The sequence below is a fragment of the Chaetodon auriga genome, chromosome 3 (genome assembly GCF_051107435.1).
Source record: "Chaetodon auriga isolate fChaAug3 chromosome 3, fChaAug3.hap1, whole genome shotgun sequence".
Classification (NCBI taxonomy): domain Eukaryota; kingdom Metazoa; phylum Chordata; class Actinopteri; order Chaetodontiformes; family Chaetodontidae; genus Chaetodon; species Chaetodon auriga.
In genome coordinates this window covers 11,695,323-11,711,238 of record NC_135076.1, presented here as the reverse complement: position 1 = coordinate 11,711,238, position 15,916 = coordinate 11,695,323, and the positions used below count along the sequence as shown (strand labels likewise).

Below are 15,916 nucleotides of genomic sequence, written 5' to 3'. Positions count from 1 at the left end.
AAATCTGAAAGTAAGCATGAGACACACACATAATAAATAAATCAGATTTCCCTCGAGTCAAGTGCGTTCATGTTCAGGGCTGAAAATCCTGAGAGACAGAAGAGCAAATAAGACGTAACCAACCTTGTCTGAGCCTCTGTCAGAATCCTGCTGAGGGTTTGAGTTGGCTGCTTTTAAAAGGTTGAGAGAGGCCGGCCGACTTCCCGTTAATTGACAGATCCGGTCTAATTAAAAATGTGATGATCTCACAGGCTGTAAGGGAGGATCCTCCGGTCCAGCCAGACCATAGGTCTAGACATCATGAGTCCCCACAAACAGCTGGAAGCACATCAACACACATCTGTGCCAGACAGACGGCTGACTTCACACACCTCTGAGCAAAAAAACAAAAAAAAAGTGGTTGTGACTTTTGCAAACGGGTGATTCAGTTGCAAACGGGTGAACTGGACACCGACCCACTACGACGGACTTGGTTTGTCAAATCAATACCATATGGACTGACAAATACGTCAGCTACAATCATTAACTATAATAAGTAAAGTCATTTCTTTAAACGTCAGTGGTCAGCAGGGTGTTGTGTTGTCCAGTCTTTAAACAGAAGCCTGACTTGTGGTTGGCTTAAAGGAGTGATATGTCAGAATTTAAAAAAATAAAAGGTGAGGCGAGTCATTCTAATGCAGTACACCTTTGGTCGAATTCAGCAAATATCTCCTCACTGTTCGTTCTGTGTGTGCACTGAAGAAGTATCTGGTGTTCGTACACAGCCCTGGCTCTGTAAATGGCAAACAAACTAAGAGGCTCGGACATGAACATAACATGTTAGCATTGGTGAGGCTTTCCAACAGTGGAGAGACCTCTGAGAGTTGAAAGACATTAAGACAGATGCAGAGGTTACTCTGTTGACAGGACTGTGGGTGTTGAGTTCGATTAATTCTCTCTCCAGAATGACTTACCCCCACCTGTCAGTGACCTGACATGCAACCCCTCAGTACAGTGACCTTGCCAACTTGTTTGATGGCGCTCTATCTATCTATCTATCTATCTATCTATCTATCTATCTATCTATCTATCTATCTATCTATCTATTTTTTCACATATGGATAAATTTGGTGATTCCTTCTAAAGTTTGAAGAATTATGCTGCTTTTTTCCATTATAAGGGAACAACAGACAAGATCCTTTTTGCTATACCAGACTGATTACTGTGCTGATGTATTTTTATGATTAAGGGCTGGTCTGCACTGTGGGAATTTTGTGGTTGGAAGTGCTGATGGACTATATCAAGCCTGTGTTATTTTCCCGTCATATCATGGTCCAATTAGAGGTAAAGTCCTCATTAGTGCACTTGTGTCAAGGCAATAATGATGACTGGATCCGCTTGAAATGACAGTCAGGTAAACAAAGACATGAAGGGGAATGTCCACACAACAATTCCCCCACAGTAGCTCTATGAAAAGAGGAAGTATCATGGCCTTGATATCTTCATTTGAAAAGCACTGACTGAGACGCAAGTCATGCCGCACTGACAAGTCCAGCGGGTCATGGTAAAGTTTGGAAAGTAGAGTCAGTGCGCCCCCTTGTGTTTACAAGGTTTTGTGAGTCCCATTTCTGCTCTGCAGTTGTTTGACATCTAACAGCTCAAGAGAAAAATAGTTCTGTCACATAATCTCACTGAAAAACATTTAAATGTCAAGCTTCTGGTCCTAATTAAACTTTGACAATTAAAAGTTTTGCACGGTGGAAGTTGTCCTTTTTTTGTAAACTCTTGCCTCTTTGGCCTCCTGCACTGATTGGGTCCTTAAGAGTGTGCAAAAACTGCTCTCCAGCTCAGACAGTTTAGAAAATAAACCTGCAGTGGCAGACAGAGGATGACATGGGAGCCTTACGATCAGAGAAACCAGCTCGTGGTCCATCTGGCTGGGGAGTGAGTGAAGGACCGACGTCGTGCTCCCTAATTACAACGTCCCAAATGTTCCAGTCGTGCAACTGGCCGGCGAAATGTGTGTAAGAATCATGCATATTGTAAATTATAAATATATAGTATATATGGGAAATTCTATTCATGCAAATCATACAAATCAACAGGCCGTAAGTTTGATCTTCATTTTTTTGTGCTGTGATTTCCTCCCCATCATTCTGCCCTGACAGTTCACAGGCATGAGCAGCAGCATCCCAACAGGCCAGCAATCCCATGGAGGCACAGCCAGCAAAAGGCAGTAATATCACTGCAAAGAGGCACAAAGCACTTATTATCACAGATGGATGTCGCGCACACTGGATCTCCTGGGGAGATGAGAGGACCACTGAGGGGAGAGTCAGCTCCTTTTTCTCAATCCAAAACTGTGTCTGTGCTTTGTGAGCAGTGGAGGGCATCTTCTATCTTGGCAGCCTTAATCAGCCAGCCTGTTCGAGCAGGAGTTAAGCTGATTTGAAAGAGCTCGATGAGAGGCAGAAACATGGAGACACACAGGAGGAGAGGTGATGCAGAGCACGTGGGTGTGCGCATTGGGCCCCATTCAGCACATTCGTTTTGCTCTCACCATCTTCCAAGTTGAACAGAGGCTCATTAACTTTCTGACTGCGTGCAAAATGTTCCTGCAAAAATGAGCATACTAAAGATATAAACAGGAAATAACACAAGTCTTATCCTGCTGTCATCAGAGGGCAAGCACTTGGTCTAGTATAGCTGCCTGTGTCTTTACAGCTTCATTTCTATTTAATTTCACATACTTTCTACTTGACATATTTAATTAGGCAGTCAGAAGAAGACTGTCACTGATCAGGCAGCTATTTAACAACCTCACCAGTGAAAGTCCTTCATCTGGCGTCCCCACAATCTAGATGGAATAGTGAAAATGCCTGTCAGAATATATTAGTCTACAGTGTATTGATATGATGAATGAAACATGATCAGAAAGGACCTTTGGAGGGAGACAAATGAGAGCGTACTGGCTGCTGTCTGAGGCAACACATAGGCAGGATAAGAATAGGAACGCCAACAGGTGGCAGGGACTGATGATACATAATTAAATTCGACAGCTCATTTCATTTTATTGGGAAGATTTTACCACGTATTAAAGGCTCAAAAGATTATCCTCCACTTCACTTGTGTGTGTGTGGATGGAAGCGAGGGACCCTGCCAATCTGACTGTTTACAGGAAGATTGGTTTGTGTATAACCACATAGCTTTCATGTCACCCTCCTGTATGTCATTTTACACTTAGCATATGGATGAGAAATACTCTACATGATTGAACTCTGGCTTTTTTTATGTCTTGTATTTACTCTACCTCTCACAGAAATCTTAGTTAAGATATTTTGCCTCGTGACTTTATGGTAAAATATTCTCTTCCTGGTTGGCAGACTTCAATGTAATGGAAGTCGTAATCTAACCATCTCAGTAACTACACAGGAAATACACTCTAACTATAACCCTGTGCAGTGCTATTTCACTGTCTTTGACATTATGTTCGGCTGCACCCCGGCTTGATTTTAATTTTGCATCACTAAGCGTCACGTCAAGCATCGACACCTCCAGCAGAGGCCTCTCGCTGCTCATGTCTTTGACGTGTAAGAGCTCCTGAAAGGACATGGGAAGCAGTGAGTCGTAACAGCTGTGCTTGTAGCCGGGCTCTCAGTGTCAACCAAGACACCAGTTGCATAGAAAATGATAGAAAATGACCACATTCATATAACTTAATCATCCTGCAAATGCCTAAAAACACTACTAACCGGGCTTGTCTTTATTTGATACCATCTAGTCTTAATCCAATGCTATTACTCTGTTGCAGTATGTGTTGATGCACAGGTGTTAAAATAAATGTTCCAATTTTCTAACTAGTTTCCTCGCTCTGACCCATAATCAATCTCAGTTTTTTCTCCTGTTACAAAATCATAATGTGTGCAGCACTGCACTGATGGCTGCTAAAACTCACATTAAAGGAGAGATGCAGCCTTGTTCTGTGTCTGGAGTCATCTGTGACAGACCCATTGCAGATTGAACTGTTAATGCCAAAGTAATGACCCCCTGCTAGTATCCTGCACTGAAGGGGATCTGAGCATCGGGAATGTGTTTCTGCCACCAATCATCCACAGCAGCACGACTTCACTGATTGCCTGCCCAGGCTTTACATTTCAGAGCAAGTAATAACTGCACCACATGTATGTCACAGGCCTCATTGAAGGACTGATGGAGAGGACTGCTTTACCTCATCACTGTTAATCAACACGGTCACTTTGCCAGTGATGCTCTCATAGCCTCCCCCCAGAACCACTGTCAGCATTTCAGCCATTTTATTCGATTTTGATAAGCAGGCTGAAATTGAGGAACATGTTTTTTGCCTGTCACTTGGGGTGAGTGACAAGCAAAAACATGTTCCTGCGTGCAAGTATGATGGACATGCTGTCTGATAATCCTATCAGAGGCATACATTTGGTGATTTGTGGGTCAAAAACAGAAGCACGTTATTTTTAGATGTCTAGCTACACATAACTATTATTTCAATGGCATTTAAGGACTATATTTCATTGGGTAGGTTATAAATCCAAATGCTAAATAATGTAAATTACATACTTCTTGACTGTCTGACTCTACATTTCTTTACAGCTTAGCCACAAAAAAGTATGCCATTCCCTTTCGACCTACACTAATGACTGTCTGTAGTATAACTAAGATTATTCAGGCTAACGGTGAAATCAATCCATAACTTCTGTTTTCACTTCAGGTAGACAGAGACATCTCTTAGCTAGCAACCTGGGACAGTGGAGACCCTGAAGCCAGAGGAGTGACTGAAGGACGAGTGTAACCCAAAGACACAAAACAATTTAACAAAGACGCTGTGTTGTGGTTTTAAATTACGCCTGTTGTGACTGTATGCAAAAGGTCCTATGTATGCATCTCTGTCTGTATTAGTGGTAAATAACAGGGTCTATTAAGTGTCCCAAGAGGCCTGACGGCACCAACACACACTCGTCAATATGATAGATGGGCATCGATTTTGGAGGAATCTGTTCTGTTTGTGTTTTCTCTTATCTTCACTAACTGACTTCCCCCGATGCTACATATACTGTATGTGTGTGTGTGTGTGTGTGTGTGTGTGTGTGTGTTGAGGATTGCAACAGATGTCACCTTTGGCATACAGTTTAGTCTTGCAGCCCCTGTCCATACCTAGGCTCAGATTAAAACAGTCAAATAAACAATCTCATAATAGTCTCAGGTTAAAGACGATAAAACAGATTTAAAAAAGACTGTCTGCACGTGTCCACATGCACTGACATGTACAGTAGGTCGGTTAGTGTGTGTGTGTGTGTGTGTGTGTGTGTGTGTGTGTGTGTGTGTATGAATATGTAGGGGTATATGTATGTGACAAGTGAATCCATTTGTAACCCGTGTAACCATCATCATATAGCTTCAACACGGAGCTGGAACAAGCTGGTAAGTAATATACATGTGATACTGTCAGACAATGTGAAGTTAAAAATGGGGGAAGCTGTATTGTACAGTGAAGTGGGTCACAGAAGTTAGAAAATGAACTTTGTTTGCCCTTTTTTGTTTCATCTTGTCACAGAAAGGCAGAACACAGCAGCCACGTCCTTCAGGACCCTTCTATACCATTTCTGCCTTCTGTATTTTGTGGGCGTTAACCTGGAAACAGATATCCAACAGGCTGCTAGTATCCTCTATAAGACCCACCTTTTTATGGTTGCTATGCCTACTACACGTTTCTCTCTGATCGACGGATGAGAAAGCCAATCAGCGTGGAACTGGGCGCGAGGTTGCGCGCACACTGAAAACTGTCTGGTGAATTTTCTACTACTACGGTCAAACCGCTCAGGGTGCTCACAAGTGTTGGACCGCGGCTGCTGGAAGACCGAGGATGGAAAATGTACTGTAAACGTTGTTGGAAAAGTCTAAACAGGTAACTAATGATTCTCTCTCCTTTTAGCTCCTTCTGTAATACAAGTTAATTCAGAAATTGGCTCGAAAGACTGAGGAAATGCTCGGCTGTTAAGAATATCGAGTTGGCCATGCATGGCTGTGACATTGTTGAATTGAAACTGGCAGCAGTAGTAGACACGTTTGTTTGACATATGGACGGAAGGAAATGTAGCTAACATTGAAGGAGAAACTCACGGGACACGCGTACATGTCTGACTTTAAAATATAATGTAAATCAAGAATTTAAACTGCAATGTTCACTCGACCAAACCAAAATATCTTTCCATAGAGACTCAGAATTAGCATCCTCTGTCAAGGTGGGGCAGCGCTTGATTGGACTGAATTTTGATGTTAGTCCTGCTGACATAAATTCAGCTGACACTCAGGGGATATTTCCGCCATCTGATGCTAACTTCGAGTTATTTTTGCTCTGTCAGTGGGCTTGTGAGTTGAGATAGATGTCACTGAATTCGGTGGCCAGAGGGTATCCTGACAGGTTGTCTTTGTACTGAGGATTCATAGCGGAGAAGTTGCTCCGGATAGTACCTGGGAACAGGGAAAACACTGACTATTCAGAGCCAGTTCTGGGTTTACTGCCGGACATCACAGATCAGAGACCATTATGGGGTTTTTAGGTTAGATGGAGTGAAAGCTATCCATGCCTGACAAGTGTTTGTTGGCCCCTGTTGGAGAATGGTACCCAATCTGGAGACGCTCTGATGCAACATTTGTAAACAAACAAAAGGATCAGATTAAACAGAGCTTCTGATAAGACATTACTATAAGATGATCATTTACTTTGATACTGTCTTGATTTGCAGTGTAGTATCTTGCTGTAGTTTTTTTTTTTTTTTTTAATTGATGAAATTGCATCATTACAGTGGAGAGGATCCTCCTTTAAAAGACGGGTCCTTTTTGTCGAATAACTTTAATCCCACTCCTGAGTGAAGCCTGCCATCCCTCTCAAGTGACTAAAACCAGACAACAACCTAACATGTTAATAACATTACAATGTTTGTGGTAAAATTGTACACATTCCCCAATGTACTTTTCATGGTGGCCTACTTACCAATGACCACATTAACCCTAATCTGATTCAGATCCTGAACCTTTGTTGCATGTCACCCACCGCTCTCTCAACACTTTCTGTTCCTCTCTACTGTATGTTACCAAATTTATTAGAATGTGATGAATCATCTTTTATTATTCTTCATATGTCACCCACTAGTATAATTCCACTTTACCAATTTTCTTTTGGGTAAAATATCATCTAAGGTGAAAGTAGAAACAGTCATTTTGGTGAGTTCAGGGCTTTAAAGTAAGCACTTTGCCTCATTGCGTTGCTTTTAGAAGGTGCAAGTCACTCTTTGCTTGCACCAAAGCAACCAGACTGGAATTCCCCTTTGACTGCCTGGTACATGTTTGATTTTCAAACAGCTGTAGCATAAGCCACAGCGTTTGCATCTTCACACTGCACCGTAGCTGTCTTCTTGTTCTACAGCAGACTGTCTGTCGGCACTCTTTTTCTCTCTCTGAAGCAGAAGTTGAGAGTTGAGTGCAGCAAGGTCTTTTGATATTAAGGAAGTAAACAACTCTCTCCCTGGTGCCTTGACTTCAGCAGCAGATAGACCATTTCCCTACTGAATGCTCAGAAAGTGAGGCAGGGTGTGTTTGGGATGGAGAGAGAGGACACGAGTGAAGGGAGGGGGTTTCACTCTTATTAAATAAATCGTAACAGCGTTGGAAGAAACGGCTATCTTTTCTCATCTCGTCTTTTGTTATTTGGTGCTGAATAGTTCCTGATAATTAGTGTTCATTCACTGACCAAAAGCTGTTTTCTAGTCTGTTGAGGCGCATCAGTTCTCTATATCTAAAGGCATGATTACACGTAGACTAAAAGTTAGGTCTCGACCTTGAAGGGCATGTATATTGACTTGAATAAAGATTCTTTGTTCTCATTTTGTGAGTTTTAATTAGGCTGTTTGTTTTATTGATTATACCGTAGTGCTGCTGAGACAGAAATGTTTTCACCCATCATAGCGATGTGGCTCTGTGTATGGTAACGTCGGCCTGTTTGAATGAAGCTGAAATTCTGTACAGACGTTCACGGTACCCAGAGGATGAAGCTGAATGGATGGATGTAGACATTTCTGATCTTTGTTAGCTTTTGTGCCTCCATCACTTTGTCTACTACTTTGGTTTATGAGCATTGCAGCCTCGCAAAACTTCTAGCTGAGTGAGCAAGCTGCAGGCTAGATGCTAGCATTGTCACTATACCAAAGATTATGCAAAATATGGCACGGTCCCATATTGCATAGTTCTTCTAATATCCCAACAGTGACCCCACACAGACACGTTCACTAGATTTGCCTTAGTGCTAAGGCATTGGTGATGACAGCGTGGTGGATTGTTCAGTGTGGAAAGGGTTTTGGACAGTGCACTGCAAAAGCACTTAACATCCAGAGTAAAGTTTGTTTATATTCAGATGCTAGTGGTAACATAACAGAGTGATGAGTGATGAGCAAAGTGGAGGTTATTTTGACTTTAAACCCAGGATTTCCTAAACCTGTTTAGTATTACTGATGGTGTTACAGTTTCAGACTGGCTGTTGTTTGGAGATTAATGTTACGATTCAGTGTTTTTTTTTGCTTTTGTTTTTGTCTTAGGTTGTATCCTGCAGGATATTGATGCTATCATAGCAGAATGAATAGAAGTGCTGTCTGAGACTATACGAAGTGGCACTTGGGAATCACTCCAGTTGTGATTGGAGTTAGAGGCTGTCAGAGAAAGTGGGGAGGCTGACCACCTGAGAACATAATACAGGTGGGTTAAAAAATGCCCAAACCTTTGGTGATGCTTTCAGGCTTTTGTGTCGAGGCTGCCTTTTGCATTTACAAATCCACAAACACTTTTCCAAAGCCTGGTGCTTTTCGACCCTGAGTTTTACTGCTCCAGACACCAGAATTGCATGCTGACAGAAAGAAAGTGAGGAGAAAAGAAAGAAGCAGTTTAATCAGAATAGATCCCTGTTTTGCATTTTTATTTGAATGGACTAGATGTCTGTGCAGAGCTGACGCTTTATCTGACAAAAACCTGCTGAGCGCTCCTTTTTTGCTTGAATATTCAAACAAGCACGGACGCTCATGTGCACACGCTTGCAGCCATGCATAGTTAATCGGTTGGACTCCTCAACCTCCCTGATGACTCCTCTTTCTCGCTCTCTTTGACCCATAAGGATCTTCTTACTATTACTTATTGTGATCCTGCCTGCCTCCTTCTCCTTTGGCTCTTCAACGACACATTATGTGGTGCCAATGACGAATATTAATTATACATGTGTAGCCTCTCATATTTAGGCTAGAGTGCTGCGAGGCCTTCCCTCGTCTTTGCCAAGCAGGGCAGAACCCGGAGGCAGGAAATATGAGGCAGGAAACAGTAAAGCTAACCTGTTTCATAATGAAAACATAAACAAAACTCTTTGTACTGTCAATGCAGAGCTCTTGATTTACAGCATAATACATTTCTTTCATCAGAAATGGAGTGCAGCCATGATTACATGGTTGAACGTTCAGTTGGCAACAGGTGATATCCCTCTGTGAAATCTTGTACAAGTCCCTCGTGTAAAACCGTGACCCATGCCTGAGGTTGTGAATGAGCCCAGCCAAGGTCTCCTCATGGCAGATGGGAGGGTCCTGGGGCAGGATGGATGAGCACACCATCCCCCCTGGCTCAGGTCCTGGATCTATTTCTGGGTTTCTGGTTCATCTTATACTGAGCTGTGCTCAAAAGGCAAGAGCGATAAGGAGAGATGAATGATGAAAATGATTTTGTTGATTTGCCCAACAGCAGCACAGAGGGCGATTTCAATTTAAGATTATTTTAATTAACTCAGAGTTAAAAAGGAAGCAGCCACGAGGAGGGAAACCTTGGATGTAATGAGAGGCTTAAACTGTATTTACAGTTGGACTACATAGTGATGCTCATGATGCCTGTTTTGAAATGCTGCTTTATCTTTTTCCTATTCATTATTCATAGAGCAGATAACTAAAGCTGAAACAATTAGTCAGTCAGTCAATCGACAGAAAATTAATCTGCATCAATTTTTCTAGAAGATTAAATTGGTTATTAAGCAAAAGTGTTGCACATTGACTGGTCACAGCTTCTCAGATGTGAGGACTTTCTGCTTTTAGCATGCTAAAATGCTGAACATGTGCCTGTTTCAGCTTCTCGAATGTCAGAATTTGCCGCTTTTCTCTGGTTCACATCGTTTGAATTTCATATTTTGGGGTTTCGGACTGTTGGTCAGACAAAACAACACCAACTCTCATTATATTGTTGGTTGAGTTGATAGCAGCATGGAGAGTTGCTGACAGTGATTTCAAGATGAATTATAATTTTTTTTTAATCAGAAAAAAGAGGGAAATGTCTCTGTTTACAGTTTAAGTTTAATCATTTGACAAATATCAGATATGCTGTATATATTTAGTCAAGTATGTGGCCGCGCAGCAGGGAAAGTATCTAGCCCTGTTGATGGGTTTCTAAGAATATAGTGGAATGCAACTGGAACACAGTAATCAGCAGTGTTAGACTCAGTACTGTCTTATTTCACAGCTGCACTTCTGCAAACATGCTCATCTCAAGCGGTGTATGGACGTTGACTTGTATTGTGAGAGTGTTTGCTGTCACGCTGGGTTCACTCTCTGCTCTCACACTGCTGGTTTTGCCAGGGTTTGGAAGTGATGCCCGCCTGGCACGCTGTCATAGACTGGTCTGGACTGTGGCTGTACGCTGCCGTGACAAAAGCACATTCAGGCCAGGACAATGGGGAGCTGACAGCCTGGGCTGTGTTTCTCTCTCTCTCTGTCTCTCTCTCTCTCTCTCTCACACTGCCTCCTGTCTATTGTGTTTGCTGTCTCACTGTTTCCCCCATTCGGTCTCAGTCACTGAAGGCTTGAGCATGCGTTCATCAAGCAGCCTTAAGAGAGCTGCTCTGCACAGGGTTGCTGAAGCTGCTCCGGTCATTAAATACAGGGTGTGATTCTTTCATTAAGTTGGCAGTGATGTGATTGGTGGTTTCAGCGTGTCATCGTTAACTGCAGCCTCTGGTTTTAGTGCTTTGGTTGACACGTTTGGCTTTGTGGGCCGTGCTGACAATTTGGGGGGGGCGCTGCATTTGTTGCTGATGATTGTGGCAGTCATCTTTGTCTCCACAATCGACACACAATGAATCACCACCAGCACACTGTATGTGCGTATGTTTATTGATGGACTTGTCTATTTTTTCAGTGAATCAGTTAATCTTTTTGTGTATAAGATGTTTATTTATTATGTTATTAAAAATGCTCTTTGTGCATTCCTAATGACATTTGGCATTGACATTTTTGCTTGCTAAATGCCTGAATTATTAATTGGTTGTTGAAATAGTTTACAGGTGCAAAGAGAAGTCAAATAAAACGATTAGTCAGACAATGAGACATTGCTGACTGCGATGGATCTCTCTTGCTGTTACTAGTTTCCCTACCCTATTTTTTCCCTGATAATACATGGAAATTCACATTGAAATCAGCAGGAGGAGAACTAGTTAGTGGTTAGCTTTAAGCAGCTGATGGGCAGCAGAGTGTTGTGGTGTGTTTGGCTAACAGAGCTAAGAGCTAACAGAGCTAATAGCTACAGCTAATGAAGCTAAACACACAGCAAGACAAGAGAGTTTCTGTTCAGAGGGATATTAAGTGTGAACTGCAGTTTAATGTGGCAACATGACAAGTTTACAGCAAATAAGTGAACTTTACTTTTGGACTGATGGCCAGAGTAATTTGAAGATGACAGCTGTAGTGCTGTTACATTACAATCCACATTTTTCTTTATTTTATGACACTTTATAGACTAATAAAAATAATCATTTGTTGGAGCCCTAAAATATTTGCAGTATTTCCAAATCATTTGTAAGTTGACCTTTTCAGCTCAGATTCTCTTCACCATATGTTGCCCCCAGAGGTCCAGTGCTTCACCACTACTACATGACCGTCAACGGTGTGTGATGATGCAGACAGAGGTTAATTGTTGAAAGAGGTGGACAAATGATAAAAGATGACTTAAATAATGGAGCGGCTGTGGCTCAGGAGGTAGAGCAGTCGTCTGCCAATCAGGAGGTCGGTGGTGCGATCCCTGGCCTCGGCAGTCCACATGCCAAAGTATCCTTGGGCAAGATACTGAACCCCAAAACTGCCCCCGATGCTGCGCCATCAGTGTGTGAATTCATATGTATGTCGCTCTGGATAAAAACGAATGACTAATTGTAATTGTAAATGAGTCTGACTGATCATACCAACTCACATAGGTTTTATATTTGTGAAAAACACTACAAATGTGTACAGTGAAGTCTTGCTCTAAATAACCAGTCACAGCAGTGAGTCATCCCATGCTGGTGGACGTGGCAGAGGAGTGCAGAAGACTGTCAGTGGCGGTGAAGGGGAAATTAGGCCTGACACAAAATGATCTCTCCTCCACGCTTCGCCAAATCAGCCTTAAAACTAATACTGAAGGACAGACGAGTGGATCTGCAGTGCAGTAGACTTCTGTGTGAGGCTCCTGCTGCTCTGTAAAAACATCCTTGTCCTACCTCTCTCAGTGCCTCACCTGCACTGGAGAAACAGACCGACTGCATTGCTGGTTTCTCAAATAGTAATGACTTTAAACACTCAAGGGATGCAACAAATGATTTTCATTACTCTTTAATCTGTTGATTATGTTTGTGATTAATTGGCCCAAATAGTGAAATATGGCCATCACAGTTTCCCAGGGCTCGGTATAATGTTTCATTCTTTCAGTGTTTTTTTCAATCCTGAAGAATCATCACAGGCATGCCCCTCAATTCCAATGATTTTGAGAGATAAAACTGAATAAATGTGTAATAAATACTTAAGGAGCAAACCAACAACAGCACAGTTAAAGACACTGCGATTGGAGTGGAATAGTCTATGATTATTTATTCAACCAGTGGTCGAAACCCCAAAGAAAAAGGAAAATACAATGAGCAGATCTTCTGCTGCATGTTTTTGTTATCTTTCTTATGCCATCGCCTCTGTCACTCAAGTTTTTGTCTCATCTTTTCATCTTGTCCTTCACCTGTTTGGAGGCTTGTTTGTATTTCCCTGATTCTGCAATATGGCTGTATTTGTTGTATCTCCGTCTCAGCAGCCACCCACCTTGCCTCAGTCTTCTTCTTTTCTCGCCTCTGCCTGTCCTTTTTCTTTCTTGCTCTGTTCCTTTGTGCCATTTACTTTCTCCCTCCTGCTTCGCTCCCTGAGCTGGTGACAAATGTGCCTGTTCAGAGGTTAGTGAAGCATCTTTATTCCACACTTGGCTGTGTCATTACATTTAACCCACTTCCATTTCTGTTTTGCTCTTTGAGCCAGAGGAGGAGGCTCCTTTCCAGTGTTTTCAGGGGCAGTGTTAGTAGAGACATGGCGAGTCATTCCTGTCTAGCCTCTCGTCTCCTCTCTCACCCAGAGGAGGCAGGTGGAGGTGGTTAGGAGATGAGAGATTATGTTTACCTTTCCTCCCTTCCTTCTGGAAGACATCTGTTAATATATCCCTCTCTGGCAAAAGAAAGAGGAAAGGAAATAAAACCAGAAATGCTTAGCATGGGCGGAGATGATGCACCATTTATTTCCTCCAGGAATTAAATAGGTTGTGTGTAGTTTTTCTTCACTCCTCCCCATCTGCTCTTCTTCAGTCCTAATTTTTCATGGCAGACATCTGTGTGTTGTCAGGCAGTGTGAGGGTGGCAGAGAGCAGCAGAAGAGGTTAATGTGTCTCCACTGATAAGGCTGATTGGCTTGTGTTTTTGACTGACCCGCTGTCTGTCTGTTGATGATATGATCCTCGACTCAAACCTCGTCTTTCTGTATGTACTTTCCTATCTGTGTGACTGTGCTGCTGCTCTGTCTCTCCACACTCTCTCCCTTTGCTCGTCTGTCTGCTGAGTGGCTGTTTGACCTGTCAAACATAATCATCTAGCACAAAAACAATGGGTGATCAAGTGTGATTGAATGTAAACAGACTGGCAGGGGAGCAGGAATACAAGACATGGATAATTTGCTTTTTAAATTATGCTTGCATTTAATGGGAGACAGGTGTCACAATAGCTGTTTCTAAACCACAGAAAGAAAGATTTCCCAAAAAATCTTTCCTCTAACACCATTATGAGGTTCACATTTGTGGTTTTGAGTGAAATGTTTCAACAGCTGCTGCATGGATTGGCATGAAATCTGATCCAGACGTTCATGTTTCCCTCAGGAGGGGGCACAAGTCACAACTTTTACATTAGAGTCGTCATCAGATCAAAATTTAAGTGTATCCAACACTTATGACTAAATACCTGCAAAACCAACGACGTCTTCCTCAGCCTAGCTGTGCTATAGGTTTAGTACTAATTAGCAAATGCTAGCATGCTAACATGTAAACTAAGATGGGCAACATGGTAAATATTATACCCGCTAAACATCAGCATGTTAGCTGTGTCACAGAGAACATGTTAGCATGCTGATGTTAGCATTAACTTGAACTCCTCGCTAACGTTGGCTGGGTGATATGACAGTACATACCATGCTAGAAATGTGTCCACTGGTAGAGTTTTGGCAATAGCACTTCCCATTGAAGTGAATTTGGGGCAGACCATGTGAATTTGGGGCAGACCATGTGGCACATCAGGGCTGGATTTTTGTGTGATCTTGTGAACCCAGCTGCCTTGCAAGGTAATGTGATTTGGGCAGCAGGTCAGGACTGCTGAACATGTAACTGTATTGTGATTTACAGAGTTACTGGGATTTAAATTACATACTGTGACAGGAGATTTTGGCCATATTGCCCAGCCCTAAGCCTGATTTAGCTGTTGACTCTTAGTTTTCTTTATTATTTCCTTTTATGTTGAAAATGGTTGACATTTCAAACGATGCATCAGACTAAATTAATGTTTTTAAATTCACCTTCTTTCTCTTTGCTCTGCCTAAGAAAGCCTGAAGACCTTTCTTTTCTTTTTTCAGCTCCAAAAACAGCTTAGCTCTCATTGGATTTACTGCATGAGAAACCGACTGAGCACATCTTGGCCTCTGCTTCCTTGTGAATGTGGCCACAGATCTTGGCCACAATTAGGAAATCGATTTGAATAGACTATTACAGATGTACAGTAGAGCTCTGTGTGAGGATTTGTTCCTCTCTGGTCCCAGTTTACTTCTGCATCAATGACAAGGCTGATTTTGTAAACATCCTGGTTCACTTGAATCAGCTTTGTTGCCTTTACTTAAGACACAATGGCTACATCCCATTATTGAATGAAACAGAGTCTACGACAGTTCAGGCTTGAAGCACTAAGTTTTGTACAATGTCTCTTTGTGCAATTTTGTAAACAAGTCATAATTAACACAAGAAAAGGCAATATTTGTCTTCTTTGCCATTTCCCCTTAAAGTGCTACATTGAAACCAACATGAATCTACCTGCCTAAACTACCTGTATAAACTACAGCTTTAATTCCTGTTTTTCATAGCAGACACTGTGGCACACAGTGCACTGAGGCATCTCAAAGTGATCACATATTTAAGCTTGCCAAGCTCTGAGATGTCTTCTCAGTGTTTGTTAGTGTAGTATTTGTGCCTGCAGCAGGTTGAGATTTGCTGCCGTGGTTAAACCCTCTGTGTATGGGGACACCCACAGCAAGACCCAAAACTGTGAGGGCATTTAATTTCTGAGTAAGAAATGATCTTGAGCTTGAGGAATCAAGGTCACAGTGTGTCCCACTTCTTCTCTGGGCTTTGTTTGCCTCAGAGCTGATTTCAGCTGAACGTTTAGTTGGAACCAGATGGAGAATGCTGGATGTCAGCTACTTCTATATGTCCCACTGTGGCTGGTGTCCACATGGGGTCCCGGCGCACACCTCTCTCTGTCTTTGTGTTTCTGGATCACGCTGTGTCAAAATTGTGA

The 15,916-nt window shown here is 42.3% G+C and overlaps 1 protein-coding gene across 2 annotated transcripts in view; it reads left to right on the top strand.

Annotated features, from left to right (window-relative positions):
* The first annotated feature begins 5,818 nt into the window (after window positions 1-5,818).
* The window catches only part of fcho1 (FCH and mu domain containing endocytic adaptor 1), a 51,062-nt gene continuing 40,964 nt past the window's right edge, over window positions 5,819-15,916 (top strand). The window contains exons 1-2 of one of the 2 annotated variants that reach the window (XM_076724245.1): window positions 5,839-5,917; window positions 8,604-8,760. The gene's annotated coding sequence lies outside the window, so the exon portion shown is untranslated. Of the gene's footprint in view, window positions 5,918-8,603; window positions 8,761-15,916 lie in introns of both variants that reach the window. The other variant, XM_076724244.1, reaches the window with a different exon arrangement.